Here is a 16725-nt window from a genome sequence, read left to right as displayed (position 1 = left end):
CTTTAAAAGAGATAAGCCCTAATGCTCTTACAACAGCATGGTGGATAAGATTTATATGTCAGTGGTTTCAAATGCTATCGTCTAGATGTAGAAAGAACTCAATTTCTGTGACAAATAAAAGCAAAAAAATTGAGTTACTTTTTGAATTTATTAATGTTATACAGCTTATAGAAATTGGTAAAGGGTGGAAACCATTACATACTGGTTTGATTCTTTCTACTTTATCAGCCATACAGTTAGCAGAGGCATGTTTTCTGAATGATTTTCAGTTTATTTTGACGAGCAGATTGACACAAGATGCTCTAGAAAATGTATTTTCTCAGATACGCAGAAAAAGCTGGTTTGAGGCCAAGTGCTTTGCAAGCTGTGAAAGCATTAAAGCTTATCTGTTTATCTCAGTTTATATCTGACATTAAAAAGTCCAGTTATGCTACTGATTCAGATATTTACTTATTAAACTATGCAAAAGATGAATTTGAATTTCTGAAGGAGAAAAAAGCTTTAGAGCCTGTAACCATACCAGAAGTTTCTGATGTATCTCTACAGAACCTCACCCTTAGTGAGGAAAATAACGTCTGTTATATTGCAGGAGCTGCAATAAATTCTGTTTGAAAAATGCTTGTAATTCATGCTCACAGTTTCTCTTAGTTTGTGAGCAAAATACTCCTTCCATTGATGAAAATAAGCAGTACATAATTAATTTTGCAAATTTAGGTGGGCTTAAATGTCCTCCAGAAATTTTTAAATTGTGCCTTCTGTGTGAAAAAATAATTCAAAATTTTCGAGACGAAATAATACATGGAAATGTAACTATGGATGTGGAATTTGTTAATATGATTTGTAAGAAAGCAGGCAAGGTAAATATTCCCTCCTGTTGCAATATCAAAACAAAGATAATAAAATATTATTTGACTGCCCGTGGAATTGGTCTCAAGAAGCTTCTTCAAAATAAAAGGCAGCAGCGGCAAAGTTTTGCATCTCCTGCTTTTAAAAGGAAGAAAGTAAACTAGAATCTAATCAAGAGTTTAAGAAGTTTTTGCTGTTCAGTTCTGTCTGTAAAAAAGTAGAGTAGTTGTCACTGAAAAAATTGCTGCTTGTCTCTTCGAATAATAATTAGGCCCACCAACAGCTGAATGGTTAAAGTTACTGAATGCTGGGAGTTCCATCTTCTGTTCTATTTCCGAACAGGCTGGCTGCATGGTTGGTTTTTTTGTGGTTTTTCCCCATGTGTAATGTGAATACAAGCCAGTTCTCCTTAGAAAGTCCTCTACAATAGAAGATCTCATAGTCAGCTAAATCGGATTTACTTTTGTGTGACCTTAAATGAGGCATCAATTGTGAATCTGTTTTGGCATGTTATTAGGAATTTTGAATGAAACATTTATTGCTGTTGTGAAAGAATGATCAACTGATGTTTACCTTACTAATCGATGTCTTATAGTATTGTAATGGCTTGCAGGATTTTTCATAATGAGATGTTGCATATGTTTTACTCTTCTTTTTTACCAAATAAATAGAGTACGTTCCTAATCAGACATTTCTTCTTTTGTACCAGGGTTATGTGGTATGATGTGATAATTTGTATTTGTTTATAGAATACATAACAGTATTTTTTGACATTCTAATAGAACCAGTGTGTTTTATTTATCTACTTATTGCTTTAAAACAGATTTTGAATCAAGGCTTACTTCCCACCCCCCTTTGAGTATGCACATAAAACATGTTTAAGCTATATTTATAATATCAATGAGATATATGTAAATGAAATAAGTCTCTTAGGTTAGCTCCTTTAATGGAAAAAGAACAAAATAAAAATGATATACCTTGAAAACAAGAATACTATCTGAATAGTGTTGGCTAAGATTTATTCAGATGGTTTTTTACATTTATTCAAACATCTCCGCATATAAATGAGAATTAATTCTATTATATTAGTTTTAAAAGTAAAAGTAATATAATATCATTCTATATAAAGCAGTTTGATGTATAATGGAAAAAATTCAATTACTGCAGTATGTTTTAATAAAATTTGAATATAATAGACTGAATTGCACTACATTAGACAAAAAAGCAAAACATTTTTTTTATTTATCTTTATTTTCACTATATGTGTTTGTCATGTTTGTTACTAGAGGACTTATTTTATAGATTTGAAGCTAAATAATATTTTTATGTTTTTACTTATGCAAATTAATTAATAAAAAGAACTGTGATTTAAGTATTGTCTTTGCTGTGATACAGATTAAATCTTATTATGTTATGGAATTATCATTTAAATATTCAGATACGTGTAATATTAAGAGCATATGTATGTAAGTATAATTTTTCCAAGTATAATAAAAAGTAACCATCAACAACAAATAAACTTATAAGTAAATAGTATCTGTAAATTCTGTATGTAAAGGTATTATTTTTATTTTTATTTATTTATGTGTGTATTATTTTAATATTGTTTTTAGCTAAACAAAGAACAAAAAAAAAAAAAAAAAATTAATGGAATTTTTTACTCTATTAAATCTATGAATCCCACAGTCATCTGAGCATTGAAGTAATTTTTATAGCATTCTGCACTTCATTCTAAAAGCATTATAATTTAAAGGTGTATATCCTGAATCAGTATTTAAAATCATAAAGTGTTTAGCAGCTTTTTCTTTAAACACACACAAAATAACATTTTTAACAAATTTGCTACAGTAATAGACGTTTGATTCCATGTGAGCAAAATTCAAATAACATATTAAAAATAAAAAACAAGAATTAAAGATTAAACCTTATCCTAAATTAATGGAGGTTGAGGGAAAGCTCTTGTCAAAAAATACATTTTGAGATGAATAACATTATGCGTGTATTTAAAAGAAAAAATTGAAAATTCAATAAAGGAATTCAAAAAGAAAGTATTTTTAACTAAAAATACAAATTTGAAATATGATATGTGAAAATGTTTTAGAAACTTTTAAAATAACTTGAATCATACGAGAAATTTGGCAATTTAAAAAAAAAAAAATACGAGAAAGAATCTGTACTGCAGACAAAAGAAGGGGAAAAAGCCACACATCTTTATAGGATTGCAGAAAAAAGCTGAAATTCGGATTCTCTAGAATGTTAAATTTTAGCGGACAGCGCTAAAGAGCCAAAGTTGCCGCTCCACACCTAAATTGCAACCCTAAAGCTTAGATTCAAAATGGCTGACGAGTCAGCCTGTATCTCTAGTAGCTCTAGCCTGTAGATATCTAGTTGGCCTTGGGTAGGGTTTGGAAATACGCGCCTGGGACACATATGTCTACTACTAAGAATTTGTGTTTCAGAAAGCAGCGCCTTCTTTTACTCTGTCTCACGTGAAAAACATCGGTAAAACAAAAAGGCGAAAGTAAAAGTCAGGTGGCCGCCATCAGTCGATGAAAAAGGTGAGGTTCTCGTTGAAGGTCCAAATCAGTGAACTGAAGAATCTAGTATGAGTAAATAATGTTAAGGATAGAGAATGTGAGATGGATATTTGTGCTTTTCTCTGGGAACTGGAGAACATCTAAGAGAGCACATATGTCTCAGCCGTAGTTAATGGTGGGATACATATGTCCCACATGTAGTGATCGACTTACTATAAGTACACCTATTATTCTGGAAAACTGGTGGAACTTATATGAAATGGATTTCACATCATAGGACACAGGGTAATGCTTTCTTTGCAAAACCCAACATTTTGCATTAGAAACTCATATTTGTTCTTTTCTTTATGTTCATTTGTGTAAAAACGACCATATAGTGGTCTTGTATTTCCAACTATTGGAAGATGATCCCCAATATTCAGGAGATTCTAAGTACTTTTTAACTGAGCAATAAATTTTAAACTTTGAGTGGGACATATATGTTCTGTTAGTATTCAAAGGGATAAAATAATATAAAGGCGCCAAAAACAATTATATTCTTCAGATGCATCAGTAAAACATATGGAAATTTTTAGTGCTGTCAAATAATATTGTATGAAATATCATACTCGAGAACTGTGTAACAAAATTAGAAACTGTAATTAATAATATGCACGGAGTATAATGATGTAAAACTTTAAACAATATTTTCTCAGCTTATTGAGTTTAGCTTATTCAGCTTATTTTATTGATCAAGGCTTTTGCTATTATGGTGTAGATCAAGGAAAAAAAACTACATTGAGCTCAAATACAGCTCAAGCCTTAGCAGTATAAACTAAGTTTCTCAGCTCAGGCAAAGATGGCTCAGATTAGTTCGATGTCGCTGTCGACTTGAAGCACCATCTGTCAGTGGTTACTAACACCATTATTTCTCTAGATCAGTTCTAGATTTGCGTTTCTTACAATTTCAAATGTGGCAACATAAATTGTGCTACCTTTTAAACGTCTTTCTGTTTTAATATTGTAACATACGTTTTGTACCATACAAAATGTAAAATACACTATTGGAGTATGACAATAGGAAAAATTTGATTCATTCTTTTATTAGCTTGTACATATTTATATCCTGCAAAATTTGATTTGCTTATGAAGCAAATATTAAGCTAGTATAGGTATGAGCATTTGGAATTCAAGATATTTTTTTATTATTATATTTGTTAAAAGAAAGTACTTGTATTTTCAGATTATAATTGCATATAATTTAACATCTGGAAATAATTTTAATGTTGTTAAAATATACATGGAATTAATTGCTTGAAACTGATATAACAATGAAAAGCATAAGCTTCTTTATTTATATGCAAAACAAATATAGTTTTTTTTTTACATATTTATATGCAAAAGAAATATAGTTTTTTTACATAAATTATTTTAACTAACGTAGTATATGTAGTGTTTATTTGGGAAATACTTCTGTATCTACATTTTGCATCGGTAAAATTCCATGTTTTTGTTATTGTATACATTAATGCCTGTATTAATAACTGTTTTAACAATTTTGCATTTTTTTCAAGTAGCAACACTGATTGCATATGTAAATATCCCACTGCTTAACTTCTGTTTTATAAATAGTAAGTACTTGAAATGCTAAAAATATCATTGCAAAATTTCAAATAGTGTGTAATGATTCAATGAATTTGCATGTAAATATATTCTTAAATTTTTGAAATTGGATTTTTCATATCAAATTAAAATATTGGCAGTAAATTCTGTTATGTTTGTTTTGAATAAATGTCCTCTGAATTTTTAATATTTTGAAGTTTTATTTATTTATTTTTTCACAAAAATTATTGTTCTGAGATTCATGATGTGGCTTTAGTGTAGAATTGGGTGCCCCTTCGATTGGTGAAATTTTTTTAAAAATTTTCACAATGAAACCTCACTTCTGGTTACCATGATAGTTTTAACTTTGTTTTAGCTTCCCGATTTTATTTAAATGTAAATAGATTGATGTGTACATGGACATATTTAAGGCAGTGCGCAATGCCTAGTTTGTGCAATTCTAAGATGTTTTTTTAAGTAAAAACAGATCGATGTGTACATGGTCACAGAGGCTAATCTTTGGAATATGGTAACAGGTAGTTTGGCGACATTTTGGTAAGGCGATAAAAGTTACTAGTTAGGACTTTAGTAGTGTACATGGATAAAGTCAAGAGTGTGCGCAATGCCATTTTTGTGCAATTCTGGGATTTTTTTTTAAGTGAAAATAGGTCGACGTGTACATGGATGTTACCGTGTATGTGCAATTCTTAAAAATGCGGCAAGCAGTTTGTGATTCTGCACTTTCTCCCTATTTCGCACCTGATCTTCGTCATGTTAAGCATTTTTGTTCCATAAAAGTTCTAGTATAAGCGTAATTCGGCTAGCAAATTGTTGGAAGAAATGTTGAGTAAAAAAAAAAAAAAAAAAAAAATGCCTTTACTTCGTGAAAATAAAATGCCATCCAAACAAAACTAGCAGGTTGCTGTAGCAGGGTTGGTTGCCAAATTTTCACCAAAAAATCGCCAAGTTACCATAATTCAAAGATTAACTGACACAGATCTTATGCAATTCTTCGACTTCTTATTTTGGTTTTGTGTAGTGGCCATCTTGAAATTGTGACTTCCTGGCGCCGATCTTGGCGTCAAGAAAGAATCGCCAAATAAACAAGAAGCACCCAATTGTAAACTTTTACTCAAGATGTCACTGATTATCATTATCTGTTTGTGACAGGTACATATTTTAATTTTTATTTATCTACTTCTGTTTCTTACTTCCCAAAGTGATTAGAAAATAATGTTTCATCTTTTATTTACTGCATATTTATCTCTCTTAGGTAATTTAATTTAAACTTAGAATAGAATGATTAACAGAATGGAATTTTTTTGGTAGCATGTATATTATTTTCACAGCGTGAAATCTGTTGGGTACATTTGCCAGATGAATTCTTCAACATTTAAATTTTTTATGATTAAGCGACTGGAAAACAAGCCAGAAAAAGACGCAGGCTTTCATAGCTAGACTGCAATGGTAGGGACATTATTAAAATTATAAATTAGAAACCTCTAGCCTAGGGACGGCTAGCCTTTTTCAATTCGCGTGCCAGCTAAATAATGGTTTATTATTTTCAGGTGTCCAGTGTGCCACTTGTATTTCTTTTTAAAGATCAATTTTAAATCCCTGCTTTGATTTCAAACTATTGAATTATATTTTATAATTGTATTTGTTGTATTGTTATTAACTTGCATTTAATGTAAAGTAAAGAAACAGTATTTTTTAAATATTTCAGTTTAATATTAACAAATTGCATGTGGGAAATGTGATTTTCGATTTTTGCAATCTATCGTTAGAGCGCGTGTCAAGTAAATGTACATTTTTAGTAAATTTGTGCTGGAGACCGGGTATCATATAAATATGACGGATGTTATAAATATGTATCAATTTATTACGATTTTATGACAAACTCCTGCGAAATTCACGAAAAACTGCCCACCAGTCCTCGGCAAAATATACCGCATGCAATGTGTAAGAGTGGCGATTTTAAATGGGTACTAATACCTGCCCCACTTTTAAACGGTAATCCGCGAAACGGGTACTAGTACCCATCCCGCTTATAAGTGGCAATCTGCAAAATGGGTACAAATACCCGCTCCTGCTCATAATGTGTTAAGATAATGTAAAGTGTCAAGTGAAAAAATAAAATAAAGATAATTGTCTCTATGGTTGATCTTTACATTATGGTAACTTGGCGATTTTTTGGCGAAAATTTGGCAACCAACTCTCCTACAGCAAACCTCTATTTTTTTTCCCCCGCCGCCATTTTGTCTTCACGAAGTAAAGACAGGTTTCTTTTCTTCTTATATACTGAACACTTCTTCCACCAATCTACTGCCGAATTACACTTATGCTAGAAATGTTATCAAACAAAACTGCTTAATCATGACAAATATTCACTGCAAAATTGGGAATACCATACTCCTTACGCGTTTTTCAAAATAACACATACACATAAACCATGTACACGCCGACTTATTTTTACTTAAAAAAAATCCCAGAATTGCACAAAAATGGCATTGCGCACACTCTTCACTATATCCATGTACACTGTTTTTTTCTCATAAATTAGAAAAATTTCATGAAAATACATGACAATTTTCTCAATCTTTAAACCCGGTAAAAAGAACATATAAGAAATTACCTGATCGCGAAAAAGTATTTACCCTTTACAAATATGAACATTTCCTTATATAAAATAAATAAAATATCCAAAAACTTTTACCTCTAAATCATCTATTACATTATACACGTCACCAACGAATTCATACCGCAAGCATTACAAATACTTAGTATCAAATATTTAAATTATTTCCATGCACGTTTATTTCAACTTAAACGTATACCAAATTCCTACAAACATAAAATTCACAAAATAACTATCATTTAATTAAAATATCACTAAATCATGTATACGTCGACTTATTTTTACTTAAAAAAACATCCCAGAATTGCACAAAAATGGCTTTGCGCACACTCTTCACTATATCCATGTACACTGCTTTTTTCTCATAAATTAGAAAAATTTCACGAAAATACATGACAATTTTCTCAATCTTTAAACCCGGTAAAAAGAACATATATGAAATTACCTGATCGCGAAAAAGTGAAATATGACAAATATGAACATTTCCACATATAAAATAAATAAAATATCCAAAAACTTTTACCTCTAAATCATCTATTACATTATACACGTCACCAACGAATTCATATCGCAAGTATTACAAATACTTAGTATCAAATATTTAAATTATTTCCATGCACGTTTATTTCAACTTAAATGTATACCAAATTCCTACAAACATAAAATTCACAAAATAACTATCATTTAATTAAAATATCACTAAATCATGTACACGTCGACTTATTTTTACTTAAAAAAACATCCCAGAATTGCACAAAAATGGCTTTGCGCACACTCTTCACTATATCCATGTACACTGCTTTTTTCTCATAAATTAGAAAAATTTCACGAAAATACATGACAATTTTCTCAATCTTTAAACCCGGTAAAAAGAACATATATGAAATTACCTGATCGCGAAAAAGTGAAATATGACAAATATGAACATTTCCACATATAAAATAAATAAAATATCCAAAAACTTTTACCTCTAAATCATCTATTACATTATACACGTCACCAACGAATTCATATCGCAAGTATTACAAATACTTAGTATCAAATATTTAAATTATTTCCATGCACGTTTATTTCAACTTAAACGTATACCAAATTCCTACAAACATAAAATTCACAAAATAACTATCATTTAATTAAAATATCACTAAATCATGTACACGTCGACTTATTTTTACTTAAAAAAACATCCCAGAATTGCACAAAAATGGCTTTGCGCACACTCTTCACTATATCCATGTACACTGCTTTTTTCTCATAAATTAGAAAAATTTCACGAAAATACATGACAATTTTCTCAATCTTTAAACCCGGTAAAAAGAACATATATGAAATTACCTGATCGCGAAAAAGTATTTACCCTTTACAAATATGAACATTTTCACATATAAAATAAATAAAATATCCAAAAACTTTTACCTGTAAATCATCTATTACGTTATACACGTCACCAACGAATTCATATCGCAAGTATTACAAATACTTAGTATCAAATATTTAAATTATTTCCATGCACGTTTACTTCAACTAAAATGTATACCAAATTCCTACAAACATAAAATTCACAAAATAACTATCATTTCATTAAAATATAATTAAATTCAAAAACACTACTTAAAATATAAATGAGCACATACATTAAATTAATAAAAATTACCTTACAATCCTAATGACTTTAAACTAAATCATTGCTAATAACAATTTTCCCAATAATACCAAATTCCTTTCCACCTTACATTTAGAACAATGCATAAAAATAATATCCTCAAATAATTAAAAATACTAACTTACCTAATCTTCTTCAGAATCTTGATTACGTGGCAGATACACTTTTCTAATTCATTCAATAAAATTATTGAAAGATCTTTTCTGCGAATTTTTCCTCCATACTTCCTCCGCTAAATAAAAAGCAAACTTCTCTTTATCACAATGCCTAAATACCCATTTCGAATTCACTTTACTTAGGGCCATGAGATCCAAAAATTACACAACACAGAATAAAGCTAAATACAAAATTTCCACATTTTTTCCCGATTTCCCCCCTTTTCCGATTAAAGAACCGTAATTCGTCCATTAATATCACATGACATATCCCATGATCTCTCATTTCCCTCACGCAAAATAATGCGTAATCGGAACTGAGTACTCCTCACATTATTACCAAAGTCCCAGGTAGTAACCTTTATCGCCTCCAAAATGTCGCCAAACTACCAGTTACCATATTGTAAAGATCAACAGTCTTTATTTTTTCATGTAAAAAATCAGTCTTTAAGACACTTCACTTGATATATGCTTTCTGTTTTTCAAAATACATTCATTCAGTATTATAAACAAAAACTACAATACTCCATTCAAAAACTACATACACTTAATCCCATTTAGTTTTCTACTTGTTGGGAACATTTTCATTGTGTGCAATAAGACTCAAATAATTAGGGCTGAGATGTATGATTTTTTTGGTGGGGAGGAGGATAATTCATGGTCAGGTCTGTTTCTGTAAGTTATTGAACTGATTCATTTTACACATAATTTTTGGGTACTCTTCTGTTCTCAGGACTGGATTCAGAAGTGTATGCACATATATATGTGATGTACATACATCAGTATCTGTGTGTATACATGAATACATCCATCCATTTCTGGATCTGGTTCTGATAACAGAACAGTACTCAATTTTGAGTTATTTTCTATATGTTTAGATTAAATAATGTTAAAAGTTTCCATTTTGCCTTTATTTATTTATTTATTTTTTTTTTTTATTTTTTTTTTGTCACACAAAAGAAGTAATATGCAAGCATAATTTAAAAAGTTACATTTCTATAGTTAGATTTTAATAATTGATGCTTGACAATGCCCCTTCCATTTATGATATAAAAAAAAGGTTCTAGGGAAAAAACCCACAGGAATAATGTTCACAGGTATAAATGCTCACATAAAAAAAGGCCACACAGAAATTTGCCCACATAGAAAAATACTCGCATGGAAAAATGCTCACTTAGAAATATGCTCACACGGAAAAAAGCTCGCATAGATATATGCTCACATTGAAACAAGCCCACTGATAAGTAAAATATGTAGAAATATCCTTACATTAATCAATCAATAGTTAATCGATTTTAACATAGTACACCTACTTGAATTTTTTAAAGAAAAATTATTTGATAGGTTTAAAAAATTATTGGACAAATGCTCGTATTAACCTTTTCAGGGTCGGTATATAAAAGAATGAAAACTTTAGTAAAATTTTGCATGTACTGCAATATTTTATACCACTGCCCCCTGTACGGCATTTATTTCCTTGTAACTGAAAATAGTTTATTTTTGTTTTTTATTTACTCTATTTTTGCATGCTTTTGATGTGTATCTATAGAAATTGATGTCTGAATGTAGTTATTTAAGTTTGGAGCCAAAAAAGTTCTAGAAGACCACAGTTTCCAATCAAAGTGTGGAATCATTATGAAGCAACCTTCGAAAAATCTAAAATGACAAATTATTACGAAAGCTTTCGTAAGGTACTAAATTCATTATTTGATTGTAGCCATCTTAGTATGTGGTTTTTGTTTGATGGGCTGAAAAAAGATTTAGTCTGTCAAAGTTTATTACTAGCTATTATAAATAGAGGATGTACTGAAGTAAAAAAAACAGAAAATATGAAAACTTACATTTGATAATCGCGAATCATGTAAGAAACTATGATGAAATCGATGATAAAATTATATGTTTGCATATATTAGCTAATATTCGCTAAGTTTGTAGAGACATTAGGTATTTTGGAAGCAGGAGATGTGAAAAATGAGCAAAGCCTTCGCCAGAAATCGAACCACGAACCTCTGCAATACGCGCCCAGTGTGCAGACCACCACACCATGAAGGCATGCTAAGAAGGCGGGAGAAATACTTTATACGTTTATGTGAAATATACATGATTTTTATATAACAAGGTATTTTACGTAATTTAAATAAAATAATTATTTCTATTTGCTTATTCGTCTAAATGTTTATATTATAAAATGTGCAGCTTATACTTACTATTATTTTATTTTTTTAACAATTAAAATTGTAATAATATTTTGCTGTATATTCTGTTTTATTTTTCTTCCTCTCTCCTCTCTTTTTCCTATTTCAAAACGGCTCATTTGTTAATCTTATATAGCAACTAAATCTACATATAATTTATAGAATTTTTGATATATATACCATAGATGTTTTGGTAATTTAAACAATTTTTCTTTGAAAAATTCAAGTAGGTGTACGATGTTCAAATCGATTAATTAGTGATTGATTAATGTAAGAATATTTCTACTTATTTTATATATCAGTGGGCTTATTTCCATGTGATCTTTTTTCCGTGTGAGCATATTTCTATATGATAATTTTTCCATGCGAGTTTTTTTTTCTATGTGGGCGTTTTTCCTGTGAGCATTTATACCTGTGAGCATTTTTCTGGTCGCCATAAAAAAAATGCTTTTTCTAAACAAAATGGTGAAAATTCATGTAGGATAGAAATTTGTTTCAAGTACTTTATTGAAATTTTAGATGTTTTTATTTGTTGGTAGTTTATGAACGTCAGAGAAATAATTTCTTGCATCACAAATTTTGACATAGTACTGTAATGAGCATTATCAAGACAGAGATTTTATAGGCTGCTATTTTATTAAGGTATTTCTCCCACTTTCTTAGCATGCCTTCATAGTGTATTGTTCAGCATGCTGGGTGCATATTCCTGAGGTCCGTGGTTTACTTCCCGGCGAAGGCATTGCTAATTTTTCATCTCTTTTGCTTCCAAAATACCTCATCTCTCTACAGTGGCTAAAAACGTTGTAGATGACGATTCTCTACCACCAGGATTTCCTGAAACCGACTGGATCCCCTGAAACCCCAGTTGCCCTTTAAAAGGGGGAGTATATAAGGTATTTCTCCTGCCTTCTTAGCATGCCTTCGTAGTGAAGTAATCAGCATGCTGGGCACGTTTTCCAGAGGTCTGTGGTTCTTGGCGAGGCCGCTAATCATTTTTCATCACTCCTACTTTCAAAATTACCTAATGTCTCTACAGTGGCATGCCCAAACTAAAAGGGTGATGTGTGATCATTCTCCACACCCAGGATTTGGCGATTGGATCCCCTAAAACCCAAGTTGCCCTTTAAAAGGGGGGGTATATAAGGTATTTCTCCCACCTTCTTGGCATGCCCTGGTGATGTGGTGGTCTGCACGCAGGGTGCGTATTCCAGAGGTCCATGGTTCGATTTACGGCGAACGCGTTGCTCATTTTTCCTGCTTCTAAAAATAACCTAATGTCACTACAAAATTATTTTTAAAATTGGGCCGCCGTCATATAGACCTCATCTGCACCACCAGGATTTGGTGACTGCCCCAGTTGCCCTTTAAAAGGAGCTGTATAAGGTATTTCTCCCGCCTTCTTAGCATGCTAATGTAGTGTGGTGGTCAGCACACTGGGTGTGTATTCCAGAAGTCCATGGTTCAATTCCTGGCAAAAGCATTCAGAAAAACTGCCCGAAAATGCTCATTTTTCGTCTCTCCTGCTTCCAAAATATCTAATGTCTCTACAATTTTTGCATGTAAATATATTGCAGTCATTTCTTTATATCATAAAATATATATTTACTTTTAACTAATGAAGAATTAAAAGTTTTCACGTCTACTGATTCAGTCTTAGTATACCTTATCATTTTTGCTAAGTAAAATTCACTTAAATAAGATTTTATATTTCTTTTCAGTAACTTTTTAGTGTCCTTCCCATTTCCATATTAAAATGGCCACTTCATCAGCCTCTCGTGATATCTAACATTTACGTGTTACAGTTTGGGTGATCAAGATTGCCAATACTGAAATTAAGCTCAGTAGCTACTTTTGCAAATATTTGATACAGTAAAAGCCTGAATATCCAATATTCAGCTGAAAGTAACTGGAATAGTTTAGAATTTTAGATTTTTTTTTGGGGGGGGGCTGAAAAGTTTAATAAGGGATTGTAATTCTGTTATAGAGCTTATATTATTCACATGTACACTGTGCAAATAAAAGGGGGGGGCAGATCTATATCTCCTGTTCTACTGGGCTGATTGATGAAATTGAACTTGCATTTTTCATGTCTCGAAAGCGCAACTTAGAATATACGTTAGATTTATGTATCACATAGTTCTAATATAGGTATTTTGGCACAAAAAAATTTCCTGAAATGACATGCCATTTCCCCCCATATTTCCATTCTATGACTCTTAATTATGCCAAACTGGCAAGTTTTGTAAAAATCACCCAAGTACGAGGGTTGGAACTTTAATAGTGGCAACTATTTATTTACAAGGAATACAAAAGTGATTCATGTCACCATGTTTTACAGTCCTTCATTATAGTCGCCAGCATTGTGTACAACTCATTTCCAACGATGTGGAAGTCGCAGAATACCTGTAGCAGCACCTGTTTTGTTGATAATTTGAATGGACCGGTCTACTGCCGCAAGAATCTCAGGAACAGTTTGGAAGCGAGTGCCACAAAGTGGTTCCTTCATCTTAGGAATTAAGTCATAGTCACAAGGGCTTAGATCTGGGGAGTATGGTGGATGGTAAAGCACTTCCCAGCCCCATCGCTTGAACAAATCAGTCACAGCTTGCGCTGCATGCAGTCGAGCATTCATGCAAAATGAGAGGAGCGTTCTGTAGAAGGTGTCGCAGTTTTTTTCTCAAAGCTGGTCGGTGATTGTGCTCCAAAAATGAGCAGTAATACTGCGCAGTAACGGTCTGCTGTGGGGGAACGGTATGCGTTAGGATGACACCATCACAGTCGTACAAGAGAATCACCATAACTTTCACATTGCTGGGGTTCTGACGAAATTTCGAACGTTGTGGTGACGCCATTTGTTTGGTTGGCGTTTCAGTTCTGGCTGGTACGATCAGGCCCAAGTCTCATCCAGCGTAATGATACGGTGTAAAAAAGCATCTCCTTCGCGCTCATAGCACTCCAGGTGGGTTCGAGCAGCATCGTATCGTAGCCATTTCTGCATTTCCGTCAATTGATGTGGAACCCATTGTGAAGCAATTTTTCTTATGGACAGGCGTTCCTTCAGAATGTGCAGCACAGTCGTATGCGCTAATCCTGTTTTTCCCAGCTGACGAATCAGCTAACAAATCGATCACTGTCCATTAGTGCGGTAACAGCTTGCACGTCTGCATAGCTGACACTTGGACGACCTGGCCGCAGCATGTCTGCCACATTTTGTTGTCCTTCATTGAATGCTTTCACCCATCTTGCTACGGTTCTGTAAGGCAATGCAGATTCCCCACAAGCCTCTTAAAGCCCTTGATGACACTGTCGTGCTGTACGACCTCTGGCACATTAAATTTTTATCCAACATCGTTGTTCTTGTTTTGAAAAAATCCTGACAACACTTACTTAAACCGCGAGCTAATACAAAAATTCATTCATTGCGTCACTCCGCATGCGCGTGACGTAGGCGGGACGAGTCTTTTTGCTGAGAGGTAAGGTAGTTCATGTGTGGTATACGCAATATTCTTTAGTTTTGTTGCATAGCGTTTTTTCAGCTGTGTTGCCACTATTAAAGTTCCAACCCTCGTAGATTTTAAAAAATTAGTTCTAAAAATTTTAGCTCTTCAGTGTTAATTTAATTTGATATATATTTATTAATATTTCTTTTTTTAAAAATCTTATTTGATTCTTCTTTTTACATTTCGAAATTTAATTCGAAATTCAAAATAAAATACGCTCTTTTTTTGTGATTTATTTTTAAAATTTGTACTTTTAAATAATTTTATAAATTTTTTGAAAAAAAAATTGCATAATAGCTTATAAAATTTTTACCAGTAGATGGTAAACGTATGTTTGAGGGTACCCCTTGGTGATTTTTGGCGGTACACGGATGGCGCATTTGTGGAATTCTTTGACTTGTTATTTTGGCCTGCATAGTGCCGATTTTTAGCGCAAAAATTGCCGCTACGCAAGCCAAAATAACAAGTCAAAGAATTGTGCAAACTCGGTATCCATGTACACATCGACCTATTTTCACTTAAAAAAAATTTCCGAATTGCACAAAAATGGCATTGTGCATCCCTTGACTTTATCCATGTACACATCGACATATTTTCACTTAAAAAAAAAATCCCTGAATTGCACAAAAATGGCATTGAGCATCCCTTGACTTTATCCATGCACACATCGACCTATTTTCACTTAAAAAAACATCAGAAAATTGCACAAACTATGCTTTACCCACTCCCTTGACTTTGTCCATGTACACATCGATATATTTTCACGTAAAAAGTCAAAGGAGCACTTAATTCTACAGTAGAGGCAAACAAAATATACATAAACTCAATAAACTACATTTTAAACCAAACAATAAAATAACACAAAAAAGGAAAAACCTGTTATGTATTTTAGCACTACACAGAGCAAATATTCCCTTACCTTATTTAGAAATTCGTTCATCTTCAGTTTAAGGCACACAAAATTCCTTAACAGCATCCAAAAACTTCTTAAAATTGTCTGAATTACAATCCGTATATTGGCATCGTCACAGAAAGTTACAAAAATAAGAGTAAAAAATATACTACAGTCAAAAGTCGTTAATCCGGACTCGTCGGGACTTCGGTGATTCCGGATTATCGATTTTTCTGGATTATAGATCATCAGTTTAAATCTGGTAAGATGGCATGCAGAAATTATAAAATTAAAAATATGAAACCGTAATTTATGAAATAAAGAACAATTATGATCCAAAGAGTATCAAAATTTACAAAAAAAAGCTTAATATTTATTTGTTTACTTTATTAAAAAATTTTTTCAATGTAAGTTGTTTAAGTTGCTTCGTTTTATGTGATAATACTTTCTCTTTAATTCTATAAACAGTCATAATTTCTTTCATACTCTTTTACTCAAACTTACAAATCGCGCCAACCTGGTTGCGATAATATGTAAGTACCGTCATTTCTTTCAGTGCGCGCTTGTGTAAAGCATACATTACGCATAGTCGAAATTAGAAAATTGCAACCAGAAAACTATTTGATGTGTATTCGTGATATTTATAATGACAAGGAATTTGATTCAAATCATATCAAAGACGGAATACATCGAGATGAAATACTACATTTAATAAGAA

General features: G+C 32.0%; 1 protein-coding gene across 2 annotated transcripts in view; it reads left to right on the top strand.

The window, feature by feature from the left end:
- Positions 1-3320: 3320 nt before the first annotated feature.
- The window catches only part of LOC118204607 (zinc finger CCCH domain-containing protein 10-like), a 43134-nt gene continuing 29729 nt past the window's right edge, over positions 3321-16725 (top strand). Inside the window, exon 1 of one of the 2 annotated variants that reach the window (XM_085811270.1) lies at positions 3321-4534. The gene's annotated coding sequence lies outside the window, so the exon portion shown is untranslated. The remainder of the gene's footprint in view (positions 4535-16725) is intronic. The other variant, XM_085811269.1, reaches the window with a different exon arrangement.

The sequence above is a fragment of the Stegodyphus dumicola genome, chromosome 2 (assembly GCF_044657685.1).
Source record: "Stegodyphus dumicola isolate Sdum_Otavi_A_Nest chromosome 2, ASM4465768v1".
In the NCBI taxonomy this organism is placed as follows: domain Eukaryota; kingdom Metazoa; phylum Arthropoda; class Arachnida; order Araneae; family Eresidae; genus Stegodyphus; species Stegodyphus dumicola.
The sequence above is the reverse complement of the archived record's forward strand: the minus strand, read 5'-3'. Positions and strand labels throughout refer to the sequence as shown.